At 41.1% G+C, this 27,026-nt stretch overlaps 1 pseudogene; it reads right to left on the bottom strand.

Moving 5' to 3' along the window:
* Window positions 1–10,998: 10,998 nt before the first annotated feature.
* On the bottom strand, window positions 10,999–11,771 carry LOC118238177 (annotated as a pseudogene).
* Between the last annotated feature and the right edge of the window lie 15,255 nt (window positions 11,772–27,026).

Genomic DNA, 27,026 nt, shown 5'->3' with positions numbered 1-27,026 from the left:
AAGGTTCTATCCATAGGACAAGCCCATAGCTGTATAAAATCATCTCAAATCCAGTTGGGGGCTTTGCTGTGGAATGTGGAATGTGCAAACAGTAGATAGAAATTTCATTACACTACATCCTATAGCACAGAGGTCTGTGTCTTGGAACCATCTTGAGAAGGACATTATTCTTTAAAACTGAGCCACACAGTGGACCTGGGAACATTGATCTATCAGAAATGAGGAACTGAAGTCAGTTTCCACAGTCCCAATCCATGAGATACTCACAAGAGGCAGTCAGGAGAAGCAATAAGATAAAAAATGTAAATGGTAGGAGGTTCAGTTCAAACAATAAAGTATAGATGGGAAGGCACCTTATCTCTGGCAGCCAGGAACCAGCCTTATCACCTGAGAGTAACTTTAGAGTTTGGCTCGAATCAGAAGATAGAGAAGCTATCCCTTCTGGAATGAAGTTCATGACAATAGACATTGAGAACTTGGGAGCTCCATTTGACTACTGGGAATACACAGCCATGTTCTCTCCAGAAGGTGCTTAATGCATAACAGATTATAAAAATGTGGAGACAGCTCTATCTGCACAGATACACATGCTGTGCTTTCTTTCCTTACTCCCAACATACTTGGAAGACACCTCACTGCTCCCAGTTAGATTATTAACCTCATTAATAGACTATTATAGCAAGGCTTCAAGTACTTAAAACAAAGAAAATCCATTCAAAGCTAGAAGAAGAAAATGATAACTCACAAAATCATGAGAACATCATCAGAACTTTCAACAAAACCCTCAAAGACAGGAAAGTATGCCAGCCATGATTGAATTAGCAAGCAAATTAATCTGTTAAGATTAACATAACAATAACAATAACAAAGATTTCAACACATGTACAAACTAAATCAATTCATCTCCTGCAAACTTGTACAGCCACTTTGCAAATCAGTATGACGGTTTCTCAGGAAAATGGGAATCGATCTACTTCAAGATCCAGCAATTCTACTCTTAGGCATATACCCAAAGGATACACATTCATACAACAATGGCATCTGTTCAACTATGTTCATAGCAGCATTATTTGTAATAGCCAGAACCTGGAAGCACCATAGATGCCCCTCAACTGAAGAATGGATAAACAAAATGTGGTTTGTTTACACAGTGGAGTACTACTCAGTGGTTAAGGAAAATGACATCTTGAAATTACAGACAAATTGATGGAACTAGAAGAAACCATCCTGAGTAAGATAACCCAGATACAGAAAGACAAACATAGTAAGTACTCATTCACCATATAAGTGGATATTAGACATAGAGCAAAGGATACCTAGCCTATAATCCACAACCCCAGAGAAGCTAGGAAACAAGGAAGACCCTAAGAGAGACATACATGGACACCCCCCCCCCACGCAGACGGAGAAAGGTAAAAGATCTCCTGCATAAATTGGAAGCATGGGGAAGGGGGAAGGGAGTGAGGAGAAAGAGAAGGGGAGAAGGGGAGGGGGAAAGAGAACATGAGAGATAAGGATGGTCGAGTTAGGGGAAGAACAGATAAGGAGAGCAAGGAAAGAGATACCTTGATAGAGGGAGCCATTAAGGGTTTGATGAGAAACCCGGCACTAGGGAACTCTCCAGGAATCCACAAGGATGATCCCAACTAAGAATCTAAGCAATAGTGGAGAGGCTACCTTAAAGGCCCTTCCCCTATAATGAGATTGATGACTACCTTATATGCCATCATTGAGCCTTCATCCAATAGCTGATGGAAACAGAAGCAGAGATTCACAGCTAAACACTGAGTTGAGCTCCTGGAACCCAGTTGTAGAGAGGGAAGAGTGATGGGCAAAAGGGTCAAGACCATGCTGGGGAAACCCACAGAAACAGCTGACCTGACAAGTGGAAATTTCTAAACACAAAACTATATAGCTGTGCATGATAGCTAATGCCTAAATCCCATCACTTGGAAGCCTGAGGCTCAAGGACTATTATGAATTCCAGACCAGTATGGGATACACAGTGTCACAAAAACTAGTTATTGTAAAAGATATAACAATGTTATTTGAAAATATTCTAGTATTACTCTAGCCCAAACTAGTTTTTATAGGCCCTATGCAAGTGGGTAATCAATCTAAAAACAACAGAGGATAAAAACAACTATAACCATTTATTAACACATAGCTAGGTGTTAGAGCAGGGGGATGGTTCAGCCGAATCTTCCTTGAGGTTTCAACGAAGCAGTGTCGAATCTGGGCCATCTAAAACATCTAAATGGCTGGAAACCAGCGTGACTGGTCTTAAGCATCCCCCGTCTCTGTGCCTCTCAGATCATCTCCCACCTGATGACTTCAACACATCAGCTCACGGTTGGGGAGGGAGGGGGGAGGTGTATGTTTGAAGAAGACCAGGTAGAAACAGCTACTCTAATCACGAGCCTCAGTATCCCTTTTGTGACACTCTATTGTTCAAGTCAGCTATGAGGCCCACCCAGATTATGCTTTTCAGTGAAGGAGTCAATGCCATGTTCCAAGAAGTGTGATGAGATGTATAATACATTCTGCCACATGGAATTATGAGAGTCAATATTAACATTTCAAAGAAGAGTTTAAGCACAATTATACCAAAATGACCTGAGAATTAGGCCAAAAGTACTCATTATCTCAGCTTAGAGTTATCAGGCAAAATATAATGTTTAGTTAAATTTGAACTTAGATAAACAAAGAGTAGTTGTTGAGATTTTTTTTTATTGTAACTACCATGCAACATTTAGGAGATATTTGCTCACACCCCCAAAATTATTCATTTGAAGTTCAAATTGAGGGAAGCATTCTTAATTTTGACTTGCCAAATCTGACAACCCTCTCCCAGACTGACCTGGGTTCAGGAAATGGTGGTTTCTGTCTAGTGTTCAGTTTGGTGAATGGGATACACTGTTTGTATCATCATTGTCCAATTCTGTCTGTGTGGTAATCAGAACTCTTTCTGAAGCTGTTCCCTCCCTGGAATGGACATGAATGTCTGAGTTTTCCATGTCTACTATGTATTACAGAACACTGACTTTGTGGGTCTTTGGTTTCCCAGTTTTCTCTTGAGATCTCTCAGCTGCGCAGGAGCTGATCCCCTGGCAGCAGCTCTGTTTCCCGACAGGCAACATTAATTCATTTTCACATTCACGCTGACATCACTTCCCTTTCTGTCTAACAACAACAATCATGGTGAAAGTCTATTTGGAAAACAGCTTGATGGAACAGCTGTTTTATCTGCATTATGTGTCTAAAGCTTTCTCTAATTTGGAGAGAGAAATGCCCCCAGCCACAAGAATCAGGTATCAAGGAAACACTACACTTTGCTGATTTATTATTCTACTAGCACTGTTAATACACAAACTATTTACATTGGTTTTGTATAATCCTCACTAAATTACTAAAATGTTTGCCATTTATTTCCAAACCTGTCTATCCAGGGTGACCTGCAGTGGCTTTCCCACTCATTATTCCATAAATTCTCAAGCTGTTTCACACTCCCAAAGTCCATTAAAGAATAGCTCAAGGCTTACCTTTGTGTGGAGTCACTAGCTGTTGTGTAATCCATTTGTCACCAAATTTAGATCTGAGACTTTAATGCTCACTTTGGACATATTTAGCATCATCTTCTTCCCCTGCTCAGACAAGCATAAGTTGTGATGACTCACCAGAATTCAGGTTGCCATGGGAACTATCAGAGTGATACTATCACTTGTAAGAAATGGTCTGGGTAGCAAGCAATCGGGCCTCTGCATCTGATTCATGGGGTGGTCCTGATTTCCTCTTTTACTGTTACAAAAGAGAGTGGAGAGGACTGTACAGTGTTAGCTCTATATCCATTGTCTTCTCTTTCCTTAAGAACAGAATCTCAACAATGACCCACCCCCTTCCACGAGAAATTGGGTACTCAAAGAAACAGTCCAAACCAGTTGAGAGCAACACCAGTTGGTCCACACAAAACTCAGGTCCCCTTTAGTCTGAGTCAGTGAAGAAATAGTATCCCCTGGCCAGGCAAGTGGACAAAGAAAGGCAGTGGTGGCACAGGTACCTTGAGAGCCACCCACAAGTAAGTATTAGAACAGTCTTAAAATTGAACCAACCCAATGTCCAGCAAAACACAGTTCCTCAGGGCATCAGTAAGCCATTGTGATGAAGCAAACAAATGAGACAATAAATTTGTTTATTGGATAATCACATTGACTATAGAATGGAGAACCAGCCGAAAGGTAACACAGTGGCTTTAACCTTTCTGACAAGCTTAGGCTCTGTTCAACAGACATTTGATCCGGTGAAGTGGTAACGCTATGGAGGAGTGGTAGTTTCCTGGCCATTTGGTGTACTTCGGGAGAAGAAAACCTAAGCCACAAATCATAGATCGACAATATTCCATTGTATGGTGTAAGCCAACACAGAGTGATCCAGTGAGCTAGATGATTCTCTTTGCTAACCTGTTTTATCAACATACCTCAGAGTTCTGCAACTGCTCATACCAAAATGTCTAAGCAAAAACATGGAATCTGTTGCTAACACCTAAATTCAGTTTTTAATGATGTCAGGACTGCCTCTCCATTCTGCTTTTCATTCAGTTGTATGCATTGTTTTATTCTCAGCAGACCAACAACTCCAAACCAATCCAATTTTAAATATTTCTATGTTTTGTTTTGGTTTCTGAGACAGGGTCTGACTATGTAACTTTGTCCTGGAACTCAGTGTGTAGACCAGTCTGTCCTCAAACTCATAGAGATCTGCCTGCCTTTGCCCCCCAAGTCCTAAGGTTAAAGGAGTACACCACTATGCCTAGCCAATTTTAAATATTTCTTAATGCCAAATATAAAGAACATGCCCTCTATATTGGCATTTATGTAAATCTCTGAAAGGGATCAAATGTCTTTATCATACATAGTCCTGTTCAATGTAAAAGTGATCTATAGGTTGGATGGTGTTCCCTTAATTTGACTATAGCTTGGAAATAGGGCCTGCCAGGTGATACTGGTTACATGATGACAGGCAGAAAGTTGAACCCCTAAACCCATGATGTTGAAAGCTTTATAACAATACAAAGAGATGTCAGGACTCTTTCTCCATATGATCATACCAAAGAAATGCACCATGAACACATGGACAGATAGGAGCAACCTACAAGACAGGTGAAGTCTTAGAATGAAACCTAATTTTGCTGATATTTTGACCTTGAACTTCCTGACACCAAGAATTATGAGAAAGAAAAGTTTTGTTGCTTAAGCTGCCCAGCCTTTGGTACTTTGTCATGACAAGCTGATGTGAATGGGAAGAAAAGGAAGCCATTTATTTTAAATGTTGGGAGCTAGAGAAATGGCTCAGGAATTAAAAGCCAGTACAGTCTTCTAGAAGACCCAAGTTTGTTCCCTAGTACTCACAACAGGCAACTCACAACCACCTGTAACTCCAACTCTAGGGGACCTCATTCCCCCTCTGGCCTCTACAGATACTACATTCATGTGTACAGTCCACACAGAGTCACACATATACACAAAATTAATAATAAAATAGAATCCTTTTAAAAAGGAAAAAAGTTAGAATTGCTGTGTACTAAAGATGGTTTAAAAAAATACAGAGAATCTACATTTCCTACCTACCATCAGAAACAGCTTAAAGACTGTGAGTCTTGGTTTCATCTCTATTGTTGTTATAAAAATACCCTGAAAAAAGCAACTTAATGGGAAAATAGTTTAAATTGGCTCACAATTCCAGGGGGGATATAGTACACCATGCTGGAGAAAAGTCATGGCCACAGAAGCATGAGGTCAGCCTGTCATATTCCATCAGCAATTCAGAACCAGAAAAAAAAAAAAAAAAAAAAAAAAAACAGAAAACAAGGCTGGGAGCTGTCAAGCTCCTAGACAGATCCCCAGTGACATACTTCCTCTACCAAGGCTCTACTTTCTAAGCGCTCCCTATAAACTTCCCAAACCACTAGCTGGATACCAAGTGTTCAAATTCCTGAGCCTGTGGGGCCATCTCACAATCTACCCACAGCATTATGTGCTTGAGTTAGTGCAGGGAAACAGTGTTGGTTCCCAGGCCTTTAAAACCATGCCTCATATCCTCTAGCCTTTTCTTCTCTACCCTCAATATTTTAGAAGTCACCCATTCGAGATGACACAGGAGGCCAGGCATCCTGCTTAGAGAAAAGAGTCCCAATCCAGAAGAGACTGGATTGTGAACAAGAAAACACTTTTATTTTAGAAACTGAGATTTATGGATTTGTCTCTGCTTGCAGCTAAGTCTAGCCTTAACAGTCTGCCAACGTGGAACTCTGCTACCAAATAAAAGTAGTATGCTGAGTGAGAAAGTTGAAGAATTTTAAAGTGTTCAGAATAGTTGATAAAGTTGATAACACCCACATGACTCATTGAACACAGAGAGATCGAATTGGTGCCTACACAGAATCTTCACTCCCATCTTTGGTACAGGAAGGTACTCTGCAAGCTACCAAAAGAGGAACATAAACACCAACCCATCCACAAAACCTTTGATCTAAAATCTGTCCTATCTGCAAGATATGCTAGGACAATAGTGGCATAAAGTTTGTGGAAGTCACCAACCAATGTCTGGTTTGACTTAAGGCCCATTCCATGAGATGGAACTCATATCCAACACTGCTTGGGTGAGTAAGAAAGACCAGAGAGCCCAGAGACATAGGGTAAAACCAAATAATACTGGTCTAACAAAAGTGACAAAATAATAATAAAATGACTCCTACTGATATTCTGCTATACTCAGACATCATCAGAGAAGTTTCCTCTGACAGCTAAAGGAACAAAATAAGGAGACCGACAGCTAGACACTACACAGAGGGACCTTGGAACACACATTTCTAAATGGGATGTCTCCATCAAATCCCTCAACTCAGAACTCAGGGGACCCCATGGAAGAGGAGGCAGAAGGAGTGTTAGAGTGAGAGGCAACGAAGGACATCAGGAGAACAAGGTCTTCTAAATCAACTGAGCAAAACTCATATGAACTCAGAGACTGATGCAGCAAGCATAGGACTCTGCACCTGGTCCTCTGTGTAGATATTATAGTTTTTGGGTTTTTTTTTTTTTTTTTTTGGTTTTTTGAGACAGGGTTTCTCTGTGTAGCTTTGGAGCCTATACTGGCACTCGGCTCTGGAGACCAGGCTGGCCTCGAATGCACAGAGATCCACCTGCCTCTACCTCCTCAGTGCTGGGATTAAAAGCATGTGCCACCTACACCCGGCAGATATTATAGTTTTAATTTAGAAAATTTATAGTATTCCTGAGAGTATACATGAGTGTGTCTCTGATTCTAGTGCCTTCTTTTGGGGCTTTTTTCCTTGTGTTGGTTTGTCTTGTCTAACTTTGATGTGATGGTTTTGTTATATCTTATTATATTTTATTTTGTTAAAAATAAACTCTTTTAAAAAGAAAAAGAAAAACTGATAAAAGAAAATCATAATTGTAAAGAATTAGAAGGGAAGGAAAATACAGAAAATTCTTATACTTACGTATGTCTATGCTTGTGCTTGCTTATATGTGTTGCTAGTGATTGGCACCAAGACTTGGCATGTGTTGAACAAGTAACCTGCCAGTGAGCTGCATCATAGCCCCATAGCACTGTTGTATTTAAGGTAAAACATGTTCTTATTATTGATTTTAAAATCTTCACCAAAAGAGAGAGAATGGTTAAATAAAGCACATGTGGTAAAACATTCACCATTGCAACTGTGTAGAGATGGAACAATTGATACACTATCTTCTTATTTTTTATATGTCTAAAAATTTTTAATAAAAACATATTGTAAAAATCCATGAATGAGACAGAAAAATCTCACAATAAATACACAGCAGAAAATCATGTGGCAAAGGTGGATTTGAACAGATCAATGATCCAAACAAGCATAAATATACCAATCATATTAAAATACTTTCAGACTAAAGAAATAGTAAACCAAATAGAACTATACACTATCTATAAAGACAACTGAAACAAAATGATTCAGCAATGCCGAGAGTGGCAGCAGAAACAGGCACCAATGAAAAAGTAACTAAAGCAAAGGGCCATTTGTATTTGAGGAAATAGATGAAATTTTAAGCACTGACTGCCTACTCAACTTCCACCTTCCTTCCTCCCTTCATAAAAGAACTCTGATTTTGCATGCATGTGGTATGTTTGCATTATCGCAAGCAAAACATTCAGACACACAAAATAAAATAAAACAAAACTAAAAACCAAGACCAGAACGCTGAATTTGCTCCATCGGTAGAGGTGCCACGGAACTTCAACTTCCTCCCTACCATGGGGATAAACATTGAGCGTCTCTAAGGTCTTTTTCTCACTAGTGATTCACTGAAATGTGAGTATTACCCCACTTTCTGGCCAGTGATACTGACAAGGACAGTGATTCTGAGGAATATTTTTTCAAGTTTAGACATATTGAAAAAAATGTGAACCATTTTTCCCTCTGGACACTCGATTGCCTCCATGTGCTCTCTATGGTGGGCACTGAAAACTGATAACCAGAGAGCAAAACAGACAACTGGGAGATCAGACCCCACACAGTGAAGGAACCCAGTTAGTTCCCTCAAAGTATCATCAAGCTGATAAATAGCCCAAGAGGGTACCCCCCTGATGGGGGAGGTCCTTTTGTATATATGTTTATCTTATTGGTTGATGAATAAAACACTGTTTGGCCAATCAGGCAGGAAAATAGGTGGGGTTAGGAGATGAAGAAAATTCTGGAAAAGGTAGGCAGATAAAGCCCACCAGGAGAGTCTCCATGTAGGCTGCCAAAGGAGTAACAGGTCCAGGCATTCTCTGGTAAGCCAAGACCACATGGAAATATATAGATTATGGGTTAATAATTAAGACAGAGCTAGCCAATAAGAAGTCCTAGCCACCGTCCAACAGTTTAATAACTAATAAAGCATCTGTGTGTTTATTTGGGGTTGAGGTGGCTGTGGAACCAGGCTGGTGGGACAAGAGACCTTCCATAACACCCTCCTCTGAGTTAATCCAGGACTCCTCAAAAGGAGTTGTGGGACAGGAATAAACATGAGGGACTTTCTTAAGGAGATGAGAGAAAGTGGGAGTAGGTCAAGAGAGGCTGAAGAGCCAACTGACTGCAATGCAAGCATATCTCTCCAGGGAAAGGAGGCTGCACAGGCATGGCCAAGGCTGTCTGGACCAATGAGCTACCAGCAGCTGTCAGAAGACTTCCAAGTCTGGTGAATACAAGCATGCCCTGAGCTCCTAGTGGTGCACAGATACTGTCTGGGTGCAGACTACAAAAAGCAAGAGCTCTGGGAAAATGCAGAGAGGATTTTCTGTTTAAAGCCAATGTGGCTGTTGGTGGATCAGGCTCTATGAGGATCCAGGTCCACAAGGCATAGTGTCATGGCATTCACAGCCTCATTTTGACAGCCTTACTCCTCCTCTCTTTGACCTTATTATACAGATAATCAGAGCCACGTTGATTTAAGCCAAAAGGTATCCTAACTTACCTTAGTCATCAGACATCATACAACAATAAAATCAACCACAAGGAAAATATAGCAATTGATATTTGTTTTTGTCTAATGGATTAGCTGTGAAATAGATTAGAAATGTTGACAGAAATGAGGGCATGAGTAAATCCACATTTATAATAGAATGTTCCAGTATCTCTAGCATTGATTTATAATTTAACCAAAAATTGTATTAGGAATGACACAGAGGAACTAAGCATCATCCTTAGTAAATTTTAATCATTCAAAAGAACTCACTTCATTGCACATAAAAGACAATACAGGGATGAGGAGTCAGCTCAGTCTGTAGAGTGCTTGTCTGCCATGCAGGAAGTCCTAGATTCAATATCCAACACTGCTTGGGGCATGGTGCTGTATGCTTGTAACACCAGCATGTGAAAGTAGGAAAATCAGAAGTTTAAGGTCATCCTTGGCTACATAGCAAGTTCAAGGCTGATCTGGGCTATATGAGACCTTCGATTAAAGGAGGTGGAGGGGTGAGGGGAGAGACTTGAAAATAAATACACAACAGTAATAGTCAATGAAAATAAAATAAGCTATGTATACTTTGGGCAAGTATGTAAAGGAAAAGTGTGTTCCTATTTCTTGGTAGAATGTATTTACATGTATTTGGCCTTTTGGAAGACTGTATTGACAAATACAAATCAAAAGATAAAAAAGTCAAATATCCCCTTTGATAAAATAGCATGTGCCTAAATCTATAAAGTGACAGAGAAATGTTTATGCTGAAAAGCCACAACCTCCCACCATCCCATTTGAAAGCACATTTCTGGATCCCCAGAGCAATTTTCCAACCAATCCTAACTTCACTTGTGTTAGCCACCTGGTTGTAACCTCCATTATTTGAGATAAGGCACTTACTCCTCAACTCTTTAGTGATCAGTTTCATTAAACTGTATATTAACTTATTAACACTACAGTTTACAAAACTGAAAATATTTAACATGCTTCCTAAGCACCTTGCTAGGCTATATATAGATGGTATAGGTAAATCTGATAGGCAAATATATTTTATATGTAGTATGTGTTCTGTTATTTTTTGTGTCCTATTATTTTTAAGATTTATTTTTTGTTGTATGTCTATTAGTGTTTTTGCTTACACATATGTATGTGCACCACAGTGCATACCTGGTGGCCATAAAGAGTAAAAGATATTGTCCCCTGGAAATGGAGTTACAGATAGTTTTGAGCAACTTTGAGTGCTAGGAACCAAGCCCAGGTCGTCTGAAAAAAAAAAGCCAGTTCTCATAAACACTAGACATATCTACACCCCCAGTGCTTGCCTGTTATTAAATAGATGCTGTCTTGAGTATTTTATTTAAAATTTTATTATCCCTTTATTAACTTTATACCCTGGAACCTCATTTTAAAGATGAGGGTGTTTACCTCCTTATTCCGCACCTTCTATCACCTCAACTTTGTTGGGGGCATTTGTAATTTCATATCTTCAAGGTCTGATCATTCATTTACTCTTAAAGGCTTGTTCTCGACTGGGCTCAGACTTAGAAGTGGAAGCTCTCAGTGAGAACTGCCTGTGTCACCTGGCGATCTGCTCCTAGTGTTTTTCTTTGGCTTCCTTCATTCTCTTGGCTAGAAGTTTAGTGTATTCTGCAGCCTCTCCCCTATTTTCCTTAGTGCATTTCTCCAGAGCAATACCTTGATGTTTGTGTTCAGGACATGGAAAGATAAAAAACAAAACACTGAATTTCAGGTGCTTTGGTCCTGGGCTTCTTACTATCTTTAAGGGCTTTCTGACAACACATTGGTGGACATCATCTTCCTTAGAAAGGCTGAAAAGCTTTCAAATTCTGCTAGCTCTTTCAGGACCACTGAGGCACAGGATAGTCTGTCAGTCCAGGAACATCCCTCTCTACTTTTTTTTTTACAATAACCAAGTTGAGAATACTCAGAATGTCATCTGCAATGCATCCTGAACAGAATTTTACTTCTTCTGTCCAGTTATCCTTGGTCTCTAATAAAAATACCAGTTATGAAACAGCAGCCACACTCTGCCATGGGTCAAGACACCTTGCTCCATGGGAAACCCTTGTTTGTCATAACCAACACTAACTGGACCACATCACTGTGCTACTCTTCACCCAGATTGCTGCTTCTTCCCCCAGAACAGCTTCTTCTGTAGCCATGTACATCTCATAGAAAGTATAAAGCTTGCTTATCATCCCCTCCAATAGGTTTCTGACAGCTGGTGGCTGGGAAGGAGATATTCAGGTTCATCTTGACATGGCCTACCACCTAGAAGGCACCACAAAAAGGGTGCCAAACTTTGTTTTAACTTGCATTTTTAAACAAACAAACAAACAAAGCTATTGCATGAATTTTCTCTCTGAGGGAGACTATGAAATATCTACCCCTTTTTTGCTAAGGTCCCCATGACAAACTAAAGCTTGATTCCACCAGAGTTCACCCAGGGAGCCAATGGGTTTATTGAGCTTACTTACAGAGCATGAGTGGCCCCAAAGCACTCATATTGAAAAGGCATCGCCCAGCATGGATGATGGATCCACATAGATGGAGACTCTCCCCCTTATCTGTCACAGTCTATATAATCTAAACCACCCCCCAAGACCCCAAGAGCATGTGAAATTAGGTCAGAATTGCATGCTACTATCTGGATATTCAGGTGAGGAGCCAGTAACCCTTCCCACCCACTTCTTCTATGAGGGGTCAACAAGCCCAGCTGTGATGATTCTTTGCAAGCAGACACAATGAAACTCAGGAAGATGGTGGCTGTTTGGCCCAGAGGATCCTGCTGCACAACATGAACCTTCATCCTTTTCTCATAGACATATAGCGAGCTGCCTATAGAGACAGGGGGCAAACAATCTAAGACAGAAAAGGGACAGGCGCTGGGATTCACACTTACTCATCTCTAGCAGAGCTAAGTCTCTTCTGTGGCTCAGTTTCTCCATCTACAACAAAAGACTTCCCCTACCTGTTTATCTGGAACCTCTCATCAACATAAGGAAACATGAAAATACACAATGGAAATTTTCTTATTCAAGTGCCAAAAAGGAAAGGACACCCACAGTCTAAAGCATAATTTTGAGCTAAAGAATATGCCAACAGTGCCCTTTATTCATACCTCTGGAGTTCAATGTGTTTCTGCTCCAGTGGTATGCAGAGAATGCATATTTATTCAATTCTTTTAGTTAGAAAAATTAAAATGCAAATATATGCAAATTATGGATGTTATAAACGAGAACAAGACAGAAAAGTAAAACCTTGATTACTGGTTGGCTAGAGGGACATTAGCAGAATCCTGAAATGAATCCCCAAACTCCATGCCTGGAGAATCATGGCCAAAACAAGCCCCCACTCTCGCCCCTGCACTTCTGAAGTCACCACCTGGATTCTCTATACCAGTTAGCACTCAGTTCTCCTAGCTATATCAACACTACATGTGTGTAGGAGGTACAGAATCTCAACTCATAAATGTTTAAATTCAGTCACATTTTCTATGTACTGTTATCAGGGTCCTTCCCTCAGTTCCTGAGATTTTGTTATCTCTGTTGATTTGACAAGAACTGGGGAGTGATGCTGGTTAGGTAGATTTAGGCTCTGGAACCCCACAAGTGAACAACTCCATTCGAGTCCTTGGCCAGAAGCTGAAAAAGTCTGTGGATCTATCCTACAAGGGCCAGGGATGCCAGAAAAACCTCTAGCTGCTTCTCTGTCTTCTAAAGAGTAACCCTGCCTGGAAGCTATATGGGAAGGTGTGACCAAAACTGAATCCCAGACATTTATGTCTCCTAGTGAAGAGCTATAGAATTGGGTCTCTGGTTTTGTACTGGAAATGAGTGATGTTTGTTCCCTATCCTCAGCTCTTGAGGGGGAATCATTAGGAAGTGAGAGGCCATTGAGAATAGACATTTGCCTTACAGTTGACTTTTGTCCCAACCCCACCCCATTTCCTGGTATCACTGAAAAAAAAAAAAAAAAAAAAAAAAAAAACATCAACTTTACCACTCTTTAAACCTCCTAGCCAAAAGAATGAACTCCTGTGGACCTGGGTGGAGATATGACATTCTGATCTATTTCAAAGATTAGAAACTTATAGACCATTGTATCTTCCTTTAAGCCTTAATCCAACAAGGGGCTAGAGAGATGTCTTGGCAGTTAAGAGCACTTGTAGTTCTTGAAGAGGACTAGGATTCAGTTCTCGGCACTCAGAGTGGCTCACAACCATCCCTAACTGAAGTCCCAGAGGATCCTACACCTGTTTTTAAACTCTGCAGACAGCACATAAATCTGTTATACCCCCACATATGGGCAAAACACTCATACATATAAAATAAACACTACCTCTGTCGTGCAGCTATTTATCTACCTGCGGCTGCTTGTCTGCCATGTGTTTTGCTTGCAGACCTTCACTGTTGAGTGTGCCTTCCTTCTTGGACTTTAACCTAAAATGTTTAGTTATCTTTCTTCCCTCTTCTTTATCTCCCTCTAGGCTGCTGACCAGATATAGTTTGTCTTCCCTGCTGTTTTTTTTAATCACAAACTCTAGTAAAATTATCATCAAACATCTTTGCCAGTCCCTTTCTAAATTCTTTTATTACAAAACTAGAATCTAAAAGAGGGAACACTAACTTCTCTGGTAACAGACTGAATCCAAACAAGACACACAGAGTGTAGCGTAGAAGGTATACTGTTGCTACTAGGGCATCCCCTGGCAAGACTGCAATGCCTGTGGGTCTGTAAAGAGCAAGGACATGAACCATACCAGAGATGGTTTCAAGGAACAGCATTGCTTTACTGCATGTGAGCAACCACTTATACAGTAGAAGCCTATGGGCTGTGATTGGTCAGCACATTACATCGGATTGGATAGTGAGCGCTCATAGCATACTTTAACGTGGAAGACACACATTAAAGGAGACATGGAGAGTGCAGACTCATTTACAGTCACTACTGGCTACTCGTGCTACTTCAGAGTTCAGGAGCATGATGAGTCCTGCTTCTTATTTAGAAGCACAGTGTGCCAAGTAGGCTGCCCTCCAGGTCATGCCTGCATTTTCTCCTACAAAGACAGAGTTTTCTTCAAAATATGAAACACTCTCAAGGATGGGCGTGTACACTGGTCTTCATAATTTTCATAGACATACTCTAAAAAGTAGCTTGCAAAAAGATGGAGAGTTATCCTAGACTCATGGCACGTCTATCTCTAACAGACCATGTAGTATTAGAAACACTCTTTGTGGGTTAGATAATAACCAGACAGACACCATGCCAAACTACACATTCAGTAAGCTTCATACTATTTCTTAAAGTTTTGGGAACAGATGGGTTTCTGGGGGCGGTGTATAGCTATCCAGATGATTGACAGAATAAACCTTTAGAGGAAGGGACAATGGTATTTCTTTGTTCTTCATCAGAAAGTTTCCTATTAAACAGTACTCTTATCATCCTTCTAGCAGTTCATAAAGTCACGTCTCCATCCAGCATCATAGACATAACTCAGATTCCATTCTTTTTTAACATGCTTTGTTTGTTTGTGTTTTTGTTTTCAAGACAGGGTTTCTCTGTGTAACCCTGGCTGTCCTGGAACTCACTTTGTGGACCAGGCTGGCCTCGAACTCAGAGATCTGCCTGCCTTGACTCCATAAATTCAATTATTTTAACCAAACATTGCATAATAGGTTTTATTTTAAATTAAAGAAATTAAAATAATAAGTAAGTCTACTGAAATATTGTGGTGGTTTGAATGAGAATGGCCCCCATAGGCTCATATATTTGAATGCTTGATTCCCAGATGGTGGACTGTTTAGGAAGGATTGGGAGGTGTGGCCTTGTGTTGAAGGAGATGTGTCACTGGGGTTAGAAGCTAAGGTTTCAAAAGCCCACACCAGGCCCAGTCTCACTCTCTTTCTGACAGCTGCCTATGGATTAGGATGCAAGTTCTGAGCTCCAGCTCCAGCACCATGCCTATCTGCCTGCCACCACTCTCCCCATGATGATGATCATGGACTAACCCTCTGAGACTGTAAGGAAGCTCCCAATTAAATGGTTTCTTTAATCATTTGTCTTGTGCATAGTGTTTCATCACAGCAATAGAATAGTAACTAAGACCAATAACAATGCCTTAGGAGGAGGAAGTCCCTTTCCTTCTCTGGACCTCAAAAAGGCACTGCTCCCTCCACCTTCCCCTCTGCTGTCCAGACTGCAGCCCTCCTTGCTTTCCCACAGTGCTTTGATAGTAAGAGGGGGAAGCTGTGATGCTTTCTCCTCTCTTTTCTTTTACCTATCACTGTTTTTCACCTGTAAAGTTAGTGTTACCAGGGCCACAAGTAGGACCCAAATCTGATTATTATGGAGGATCTGCTCCCAGCAACTTCCAAGTGTGCTAGTGTCCAAGTAACTACCTAAAGATATGACCTTCCTTCTTGTCTTTAATTTTGTAGTTCATTGGGGAAAATTTAAATCAGAAATTTCTAAGTAAACTCAATCAAATCAGAATTTTATTTCTTAGCTCTAATCCCTTGGAGTTGGAACTAAGGTCTAAGGACAATAACAAAGCAAAGCTGTATTACTTAGCCTCCAAATGTGGAAAATTGGAGCCTGTGAGATGACTCAGCAAGTAAAGGCAAACTGAAAACCTGAGTTTAATCTTCAGGATCCATATTTTAGAAAGGGAAAACCCATTTTCACAGTTGTCCTCCAACCTCCACATGAGAAATGGTCATTAGTCATTGCCTCATCTGCCGACACTGTCATCCACTGTGGCACCTATATCCCTTCTGGTCACTAATTGGTACCTCCCCATACAGATGTTTGCAGAGCCACACACATGCTTCTAGACCCTGGCTAATCACACTCTCCATGGCAGCCATGCTTCTACTATACTCCCATTCCTGACTCTAGTGAAAGGCTTCCCAAGTCCTTTGCCTCTTTGGATGATTTCTCTGACCCTCAGCAGACATGGGGAAAATGAAACAATGCTCTCCTCTTCCCACCACAACTATAAGAAACCTGAGACTCCCATGTCTGAGCACAGGACAGCAGCACTCTTGCCCTATGCTTGCTCACAGTGAGAGATATGAGAACACTGACAGGTTGGCTGTCTCACATTCTCTTAACCTTGCACAACAGGAGATAATAGTTTATATCTTTTACTTGTTTCTTTGTCCATGAATTCATGAACATTTTATGTGATCCTAGCAAGAAATAAATAAAACCCAACCCACAATGCCAAAACCATATCAGTGTACAATAAGTAAACTCTGGGATCTACATTTCTGTTGCAAAGGAAATAAGAGAAAGGTCAGAACCCATTTTACCTCATCTGTGTCAGAACAGCCAACTTAAGTCTGCAGAGATGTCACACTTACCATCAGCTCTTCCTCAAGCTACATCACTCCCAGGACTGTAATAACGTCAGGCAGTGGACAAGAGCTCAGAAGTTATTATTTGACCCTGTAAAGGCCCCAATTCTTTTAAATTTCTGACTCATTAGACTAATGGGACATAAGGTATAAACTTAAGGGGGGCAGCGATTGGTGCCATGTTCAGAGACACCAAGGAAAATGCATTCTCTCTCTCATCAGAGAGGTGTAAAGAAAAAGCTAGAGGAGAAGCAGTGTTAGAGGGCACACCACTGATGGAGAGGCTGCCCACTAAGTGGCAGCTCTGGGAAGTTTTTCTGAATGTGGGCAGCAATGTGGAGGGCAGTGAGAGAATGCTGGGAACAGGCCTTATGGAATATGTGTACTGGGTGATGAGAAACTGTCAGTTTGGATACACAAAGCACTGAAGTGCAATCTGAAAAGCAGGTATTTCAGCCACCTTCAAGGGATAAAAAAAAAGAACAAGTCACTACATGTAACTATAGATGTCCAAAAGATACAGAGAATATACTTAGGAATATAATAGGGGAATAGAAAAATATCAAATAAAAACAAAAAATGAGTGTGGAAAATAAGGGCAGAAAATGAAGAAAATAGTAGAGACCTACTTCAGAGAAAGAGCCATAATGAAAATACGACAAGGTGGAAACCAGGAGAATCTTGAGGAGGGAGAACAGAAAAACCATTTAAAATAAAAAGTAAAATCAGTGTGTTCAGAAAAGTCCAGCAATGGTCATATGGAACAGTCTAGAAGAGGGGGGAAAATAAAATGAGATGGAGAAGGAGGAATCCCAGGGTGTGGATAACAAAAGCACATTCTGAACATTCCAAGCTTTATAACTGGGGAAACAGTAAAATTAGAATATTCTGATAAACGTTGAAAGTCTGAAGACGTGGAAAGAACACTAATATGCACAATTTAATGACTACTTTATAATAAGTCTGTGAAGATCAAGCTGGATCATGAGTGAGTAGATTACCAAGAATGTATACATGTGACATAATTATAAGATAGTTTAATGATTGTAAGACTAACAATAATATGAATAAAACAGATCCATTATCCCGAAGCTACTGAAAAGTAACTGCAGCACCAGAAACTTAAGAGCAGTCCTGGATGTATTTCCATCACTTAGCACAAAGGGAAGCTATTAGCTTAGTGCTAGACATGAGCTCATTCAAGAAGGGAGAAATTAAGCAGCCCAGGGGATAGAGGGCCCACCCATGGATAGGCATCGAAAATCAGTCTTATCCCCAAAGGCATGGATATCCAAAACTAGGCTAACATGCCTCTTTAAAAAACAACTCGGCCAGTCTCAGATGGCAACTGTGGAATCAAGTTCCATAAATTACTGGGTTTTTCCAAAGTATGCTTTTGTCTTTCTGTGGTTAGTAAGTCCTCCTCATTGTGACATAACATACACTAGCCCCCTCACACATACATTTCTCAGCCTCCCTTGCAGCTATGTTCCATAGAGCTATATTCCATCTAACAAGATGAGAACTGCCATTTGTATTTTATAGGTTGTATCTTTTGAATTACTCTCTTTTTATACTAACTGAACTCTGGTGTGGTAGCTGTTATATGTATAGTTATCTGCTTTAGTCCACAAATAACACAATAGGTATGAACTTTTCTTTTTCATTAATTAAGTTTATTCATTTATTTTATATACTGACCACAGTTTTCCTCCCTCCTCTCCTTCAATTCCTTTCCATTGCTTCTTCTCCACCACCGCCCCCCCCAATCCACTCTTCCTCTGTTTCTGTTCGGGAAAGGGCAGCCCTCCCATGGGTATCAACAAAGCATGGCATATCAAGTTGCAGTAAGAATAAGCACCTCTGCTTGTATTAAGGCTGAGCAAGGCAACCCAGTAATAGGAATAGGTAGGTCCCTAAAAGCTAGCCAAAGCATTAGTGACAGCCCTTGCTCCCACTACTAGGGATCCCACAAGTAGACCAAGCTATACAACTGTCACACATATTTTGAAGGCCTATGTTTGTCCCATGCAGGCTCCCTGGCTATTGGTCCAGACTCTGTGAGCTCCTATGAGCCCAGGTTAGTTGTTTCTGTGGGTCCCTTTGTAATGTGCTTGACCTCCCTGGCTGTACAATCCTTCCCTCTCTTCAGCAGGATTCCCCAAGCTCTGCACAAACCTGAAAACAACCTAAATGCCCCTCTACTGAAGAATGGGTAAAGAAAATGTGGTACATTTATACAATGGAATGTTACTAGACTGTTAGAAACAATGGCCTCATGAAATTTGAAGGCAAATGGATGGAACTAGAAAAATAAACCTGAGAGAGATGGGTGATTATATAAATTGTCATCAGAGAGCCTTAATCTAGTAACTGATGGAAATATGCAAGGACCCACAGCCAAGCATTGGATGTGAAGTTTTCAATCCATATATAAGAAATGGGAACCCTTAAATGTGTAAGAAATGTGTGTTAACATCATTATTTATCCTTAAACTCTATTTCCAGATCCCATCTCAATCAAGTGAATTCTTTGATTAATCAGGATTTTTTCTTACCAAATAGTTTCAGGTTTTTTTTTTCTTTCTCCCAGGTTTTCTGACGGTTCACACAGCATCCAAGTATGAAGAAGATTCATAAATGTGATCATCATGAAGATTTTCAGACATCAGCTGAATAGTAAATTGTTTGAATTCTTGTGGTTTTCAGGTCCAAAAGACATTGACTAACAGTTACACTTCTGCCCAAGAAGCCCCTCCAGGAGATGCCTTCTTCTCGGCTGAGAACATATTGCTGGTGCCAACAAGAAAAATGACATTAGGGTGCCTGGTTCAGAATTCTGCTTCAGGCTCCTCTGTTGAGATTCCCATTGAGCTCCAATTATTTATCCTCCATGGTCTAGTGATACCAAGAGGCTGATACTCTCTCACGGTAAAACAAAAGAAGCCAGGATGGGCTCCTCTTTTCTTTCTTCTCTCAGACAGGGTTTCTCTATGTAGCTCAGGCTTACCTTAAATTCATAGTGTTTCCCAGGCTGACCTCACTCAAATGCAGTTCTTCCCCAGCTTCCCAGGGACCAGAATTATAAGTAGGCACACCAGGTGCTGCTCCCCTCTTTTCTTGAACCGACGAGTTCTCTAGTGTCTTTCCTATCACGTCCTTCCCTCACACCATTTCGAATGAAAAGGCTCAGACCTTACAGATGGCTGTGATAATCCAACTGACCATATTGTACCATATTTAGAAAAAATGCAACCCTATCACAATTTCAACAATGTAATTCACAAGCCACCATTTAGTGCAATTAAATTTATATGTATGGCCCAATAGGCTTTTCCTCTAGGCACCCTATGTTGTAACTCAATTACATGCACATGTTGACCAAATCACTACTTACTGCACTCTGGATTTTCAAATAACCCTGAAAATATCCTTATTCCAAAGACAAGCATGCTTTCTTATGATGTTTGTTGATGGTGATGGTAAAAGGAGATTTGCATTCCAACTTTGAGGATTTTATCCTAAATTTCACCTGCTTTTCCCACAATACAGGACCCCAAGCATGACAAACCCAGCGATGTAAAGAGAAAATAGAAATGCCTGGCAGTTCTTTGACCTCATCGATGTGATTGGATCTGCCCCCTCATCCCACCTTGACCTGTGCTATCACCAGTACCTGCTCCCTTTCTCGGATCCCAGTTCAAACCTGCTACCTGGCAACCACAACCTCTTATTCTTCGAGAAGACTTCAGTCCCTTCTGCCAAACTTTCTAACCACAAACCACTTTCTCCCTCTCCATTAGCTAATTACCCATTAGCCTTCCTTTTGTTATTTCATCCTTGATGGTAGAGCCCATTGTAATTACTCCCTTGCAAATACATTCAACTCCCTGGCTGCCTACTGCCAGTCATTCTTGACTGAGAAAACCTCTGCCCACTAGAATCCTACCATCTTCCTTTTTAGCATCCCTTCCTGAGCAGCTAAACATTGCTGGAGAGTTCACAACTGAACTTGATCATTCAGTGAACATTTCTTGAGCTTCTACTATTTTTCTAGCCCTATTTAGACACCATGTAAATAGTGCAAAAGAAAACAAACAGCTCTCCTTTAGAGTCTATACCCTCCAGGACAGGTCTTACTGGAAACGCATGTACTTCTGCGCACTCAAGAAAAAGCAACAAGTCCAGGCTCTTTATTTCATAGGCTCTTTTCCAGTGCCTGGATTATCATTTCATCTCCTCTACTCTCTTTCAAAATTTCCATGATGCCTCCTCTATTCGTAGCCTTATATGATGGTCTTTCCCAATCTTTACAGACAGAAAATGCCATAAGCTAGTAAGGTACATGCTTCATCTACTTAAATATACATTCATTCATGTTATAACACTTCCCAGCTTCAAAGAATATCACTCCCTCCACTTGTGCCCTGAATAAAACTCCCTTTCACCTTCTCAAGGTCATTGATTTTCAGTTGCCACCTCCCTGGAGGAACATTCCCATCTCATGCAGATAGACTCTCTTAAAGCCTGTCTTTGGAGAGCCCTCCATTTTCCTTAGCTACCCAATCTTCTTAAAAGAGATGCTTACACAAATGTCACCTTATGCCCATCTACTCTTAAACTTATTCTAATAGGCTCCTAATGTACACTACTCCACCACCCACCAGGCCTCTCATGATGGTCAAAATCTACTTACATGCTGCTCAAACTATCACCTGCTCCTGTCTACTTACCCTCCTTCTTGCCAGTCTTCTGCCAGGCTGCTTCCCTCCTTTAAATATTGCCTAATCTCTTAAGAGCACTGCTTTCGCTTCCAGAGGTTTGATTCCAGCAACCACATGATGGCTTACAACCATCTATATTCAGATCTGGTGCCCTCTTCTGGTGTGCAGACATACATGAGGCAGAACATTGAGGGCAGGAGGAGGAGGAGGAGGAGGAGGAGGAGGAGGAGGAGGAGGAGGAGGAGGAGGAGGAGAAAAGAAGAAGAAGAAGAAGAAGAAGAAGAAGAAGAAGAAGAAGAAGAAGAAGAAGAAGAAGAAGAAGAAGAAGAAGAGTAATAATATTGCCTAATCTCTTTGGTTCTACAGTCCCCAGGATTTCCTCTTGTCTTGCTAGTTATTTCTACAGGTTTCCTTTGTTTCCCTTTCCCTGGTTCTAAAGCTTGCTGGTTTTAAGATCTGATATCTACTCTCTCCATGATTTCCAAGGAGCTTAGGGTGGCTTTAAATACTGTAGTACTTGTGGCTCAGCAAATCTTACATTTATGTCTCAGCTCAGACGTCTCCTTTGAGGTGCTGAAACATGTATGCAACTGAAGATCAGCTTGGTGCAAAAGTAATCATGGTTTTTTAATTTCTGGAATTTGATATTAAAGTACCTGCTTAATAAGTGTGCCTAAGCCATACATCAATTCCATGCACTTTTCTCACTGTCTGGTTTCTGCTCCTGACTTATTATCTTCTGTTTACTTCATATTTATTTTACATTATAAAAATAACGTTAGACAAAAGGCAAATTCAAAAATTTTATTTGAGATCTGAATGTGTTGTAAAGCAGCTGAGGCAGCTTATGATGCCAATCATGCATTTGACCTGGAACTGTAAATGAGTACAGAGTGAAGCCAATGACGCATTGAACCCATACAGTGGTACAAACAAAAGTTCTAGCAAGGAGAGAAGAGAACCTGGGAGACGATCAGTGAGGTTGTCAGCCATCAGAAGCCAACAACAGCCAAGTGAGAACAATCCCCAAAGCATATCCTCTTGTAGCTACAGATGTTGCCAAAGAGCTAGTGTGGACCATTCACCTGTCATCTGGTCTTTATAGCAAAGTGTAAGGTGAGAAGAAGCCAGTCATCTGCAGCCAGTGTGGTCCAACACAGATTTCTGAACCCAGGGGATACCACTAGGTCTAGAAAGTACACTCAGCATATCAGAGGGTGCTCTGAAGACTGCAATTCCTGCAGCCAGCATTCATCACCAGAAAGGGCCTAATTCTTCTCCACTGCAACTTCCAACCATGTATCACACAATGCAGTCTTTAAAAGTTGAACCAGTTATAATGCTTTGCCTCATGCACCTTATTAACCCAGTCTTTTGGCAACAAACTGACTACAGCTTCTTCAAGCATCTCAATTTTCCCCAGTAAGAGGGGATGCAGAAAATACTTTCCAAAAGTTTGTTGAACCCCAAAGCACAGCTTTTACACCATGGAAATAAACAAACTGGTTCTCACTGATAAAAAGTGTGTTGATTGTAGTAGTTCCTATTTTGATTAATGAACATGTGTTTGAGTCTAATTATGACTTGAAGTTCATGGTGAAACTGATTCCTTTTGTACAAACCTAACAGACTGACCAATTCAGTCCACTCTTTACCTCTACTACTAAGACCCAGCTATTTGAACCACTGCTCCAATATGATCTTTCCAAACTGCCCAGAAAACAGTTCCAGACAGTCTCCACACAGACACCAGGGTGATATCATGTGCTGTTTCTGTTTCAATTCTTAGCCACATCTGGTAGGGCATACCAAAAATCCTAGCACTTGAGAAGTAGAGGGAGGAATATCAGGAGTTTAAGGTAAGTCTTGGATACATAGAATTGGAGGCCAGCCTGGGCTATATTGAGACCCTGTTCTAAATTTTTAAGACAATAAAAAGAAAAAGGAAAAGAAAAGAAAAGAAAACTCAAATGGTTTCCTTTTCCGTGGCATTAAAAAACAAAAGACACTACACCCCCAATATGGGCACAGGGCCTACCTGACCTGGATTTTCCTGGTGATAATTCCCTCACCTGTTGCTCTATAACCACAGGGTATTTTGCCTGATTTTCAAGGATGCTATTCCTTCATTTAGTATGTCCCCTCCTCCACTTATGGATAGCTCTTTCCACCTTTTTTCAGTTATAAAAGGGTTGTGCCACACTTTCTACCAGTGCTATCTTAGACTTCCATTGTCATTTTTTTCTAACACAGCAGGCCCCCCAAACCCAACAGTTCCAGATCTATGTATTCAATGAATCACAGATCAAAACTATCCCCTACAATTGCATCTCTAGTGAGAATATACAGGCATTTTTCCTTGTCATCGTTCCCTAAGAACTGCAGCCTAACAATTACTCACATTGTACTAGGTAATGTAAGTAATCAAGGCGTTATTTAAGATCTACAATCAGTTGTGTGTGAGTCACACGAATACTACAGCATTTTATATAAAGAAGTTTGAACATCTGCAGATTTTGGTATCTATGAGGAATGATGGGGAGAGGTCCTGGAAACAACCCCCTTCAGACACTGAGAGATGACTGGTTTTATTGCTGTTTGTAATGATCTCTAATAATTTGGTTGTTCCCTTTGTGGGGGTTCCCATGTCTCCCATTCAAATGTTAATCTGCGGGAGTAACTACATCTGCTTTGCATCATTGCATTCCCAACATGTATCCAAATACTTCACCCAACTCAGGACTACACTGCAGGAAGAATAAGTAAAAGAGTGAATCGAGTATGGGCTCCTAAGGTACATATTTCATTTCCACAGCTATTGAAATCCTTGTGTGGCAGCGGCCTATTTACTTATGAATACTAGCTGCCACTTTGTGTTCCTTTGGATATAAAACTGCTTTAATTGAGCCTCTGAGATATGCAGCTCTCTGGATTTTTCAATTATTTTTTTGCTATGCCTGGAGCATCCTTTAAAAAAAAAAACCACAATTAATAACTGTTCTATGAAAGCAAATGATTTTGAGCCTTCAGAATCCGTGTTTGAGTCTCCAAGGTGATGTGATAAAGCCAACATGCTAAAATAAAACAGACTAGAGCACCCTGCAATCCTGAAAGCAAACGCTATTAGAGAGAAAATAAAAGAAACCACTTTCTGAACCCATGTGCTGGGCACTGAATTAAACCCTTAACACGCACACAGTATGTTTGTAACTCACAGTAGCCCCATGAGAGAGGCTCAGTAATGGTCCCATTTCAGAGAAAAGAATAGAAAACTGAGTTTCAAGGCTTGATGACATGATGAGGGTCACCCAGCTGGCAAACAGTAAAGCCATACTCAATCACCAATCACAGGGCTGGTGAATAGGCACTTTTCAGTTCAGAGGACAGAAGATAATGCAAAAGCAAGACAAAAAACTGCTAGGCCCAGCATTGTATCTTGCAATTATCCCATCCATTAATGAAAGTTGGTTTTCTACAGTGAGTGGCTGTATTTTTTTTCCCGTTTATCTCAGTCATTGTTATGCAAACCTCATAGTTCTCATTTGCACAAAAGTCCTGGGAAAATCTTTAGCAGGGCTATGTTTAGGTCTTGAAAGCTATTCTTTCCTTTCCAGGAGGCCCCAAAGTGACAGGCTAATGGGAACCACACTCCTTTGCCCTGGAAATGTGTTCATTGGATCATTTTTCAGAACAGGTCTCATGGAGAAGACACAAGACCAAGAGCTTGGGAGCAGATGTGCCTCTCACAGGCTGTACCCCTCGGTCCTGAGTTGCAGTCAGGGAGGAAGCCTGGAAAGTAACAGGCACTGATGGAGAGAGAATTACCATCAGTTTTAAACAGGTTCCTTTTCCCTCGTACTACCTACCTGCCAATTCTCCTTCATCTTTTTGCTATCTTTGCATCTGAGCAGACACAGAATTACACCAGAAAGGCAGGCTCCGTTCCAAGTCCCCACACAGAGAAACGAGGTTCAAGAAGATATTGTAACCATTACAGGTGAATTTAGGACAGATATAGTGGGTCATTATTGGATTAAAGTCTCTTTATTTCCAAGCACAGCCGGATGAAACACAGGCCAGAGCTAGGTTAAGAACCCAGCCAGCGCAGCCAGAACAAAGAGAGCGCGGTCCCCCCGTGCAGTTCTTTAAGAAGCCCCTCTTACGTCATGCCCGCTTTCCTTCACCCCGCCCTTATGGGCGAGTCCCCAGGTCCACCTGGTACCTGCCCCAGGACTATTGGGCGGGGCTAGGGTTACTCCCTACAGGTCATGGCCAGGTTTATCAGCTGATTTCCTTGTTGGTCTTTCTTAGTTTAATTATCAGTAATGATGGCTGCCTCTCATAGGTGCTTTTCCACTGAGGATGCTGTGTTTGTTAGTCAGTTTACCACTGCAAAGCAAAGCAACATCTCAGAAAAAGTCAAGTTTTTTTGCCTTACACTCCTGGTACTTCCAGGCCATGTTCAGCTAGTTCTATGCTCTTGGGTCTGTGGCAAGGCAGGATCACGTGCCAAGAACATTGACGAAACAAAACAGCTGACCTGAACAAGGGGGAGTACATGGACCCCAGAATGCTGTCTGGGATGCTATCACGGGATTAATCCAGATCCCTGAAAGTGGATGTCAACAAGGAGGCCTCAGCACCCTATGCGGCCTCTGGTATTGGATCAGTATTTTTCCCTGTTGTAAGAAGGGACTTTGAGAGCCCATCCCACGTGAAGGGATGCTCTCGGCCCCCGGACACATGGGGGAGGGCCTAGACCCGGCCCAGGATGATGTTGTGGAATTTGGGGAGCCCCCATGGAGGGTAGGACCCTCCATGGAGGGGGGAGGGAGAAGAGGGAGGGGTGCATGGGGGAGTGAGAGAGGGAGAAGGGATTAACATGTGAAATTATAATTTCGTAAAAATTAAATTAAAAAAACAGAAAAAAAGAAAAAACAAAACAAACAAACAAACAAACAAAAAACAAAAAAACACTCGCCTCATGACCAGGAAGCAAAAGAGGAAAAAAAAAGAATAGATATCCCATATTACCTTTTGAGGGCACATCCTCAATAACTTAAAGACCTCCACCTCTTAGAGACACTACCACATCCCAGTAGTACCCTCTGGGGAGCAAACCTTTACCATGTGGCAAAGAATAACAGGCACTCAGTCTCTCAGGACTTCTTCATGTTGCTATAGTTTGGATCTTGCATGTATCCCAAATAGTATGCGTTATGGCTTGGGCCCTAGAATGCCACTATTAGGAAGCAGAGCCTTCAAAGGTTTCAGCCTAGTAGAAAGAAAGTTTTTAGGTAGCTCAGGTTAGGTTTCTTCTCCTTCCCTTTTGCTTCCTACCATTAGATCACAGACCTTTAGCTTCCTGCCAGCATCACCCCCTCTCATTCAGAAATAAGGCCACACCTCCCTATGGCTCTGGC

This window comes from Cricetulus griseus, chromosome 2 (genome assembly GCF_003668045.3).
Source record: "Cricetulus griseus strain 17A/GY chromosome 2, alternate assembly CriGri-PICRH-1.0, whole genome shotgun sequence".
NCBI lineage: Eukaryota > Metazoa > Chordata > Mammalia > Rodentia > Cricetidae > Cricetulus > Cricetulus griseus.
Note: the sequence above shows the minus strand (reverse complement) of the source record. Positions and strands in the feature narration are given on the sequence as shown.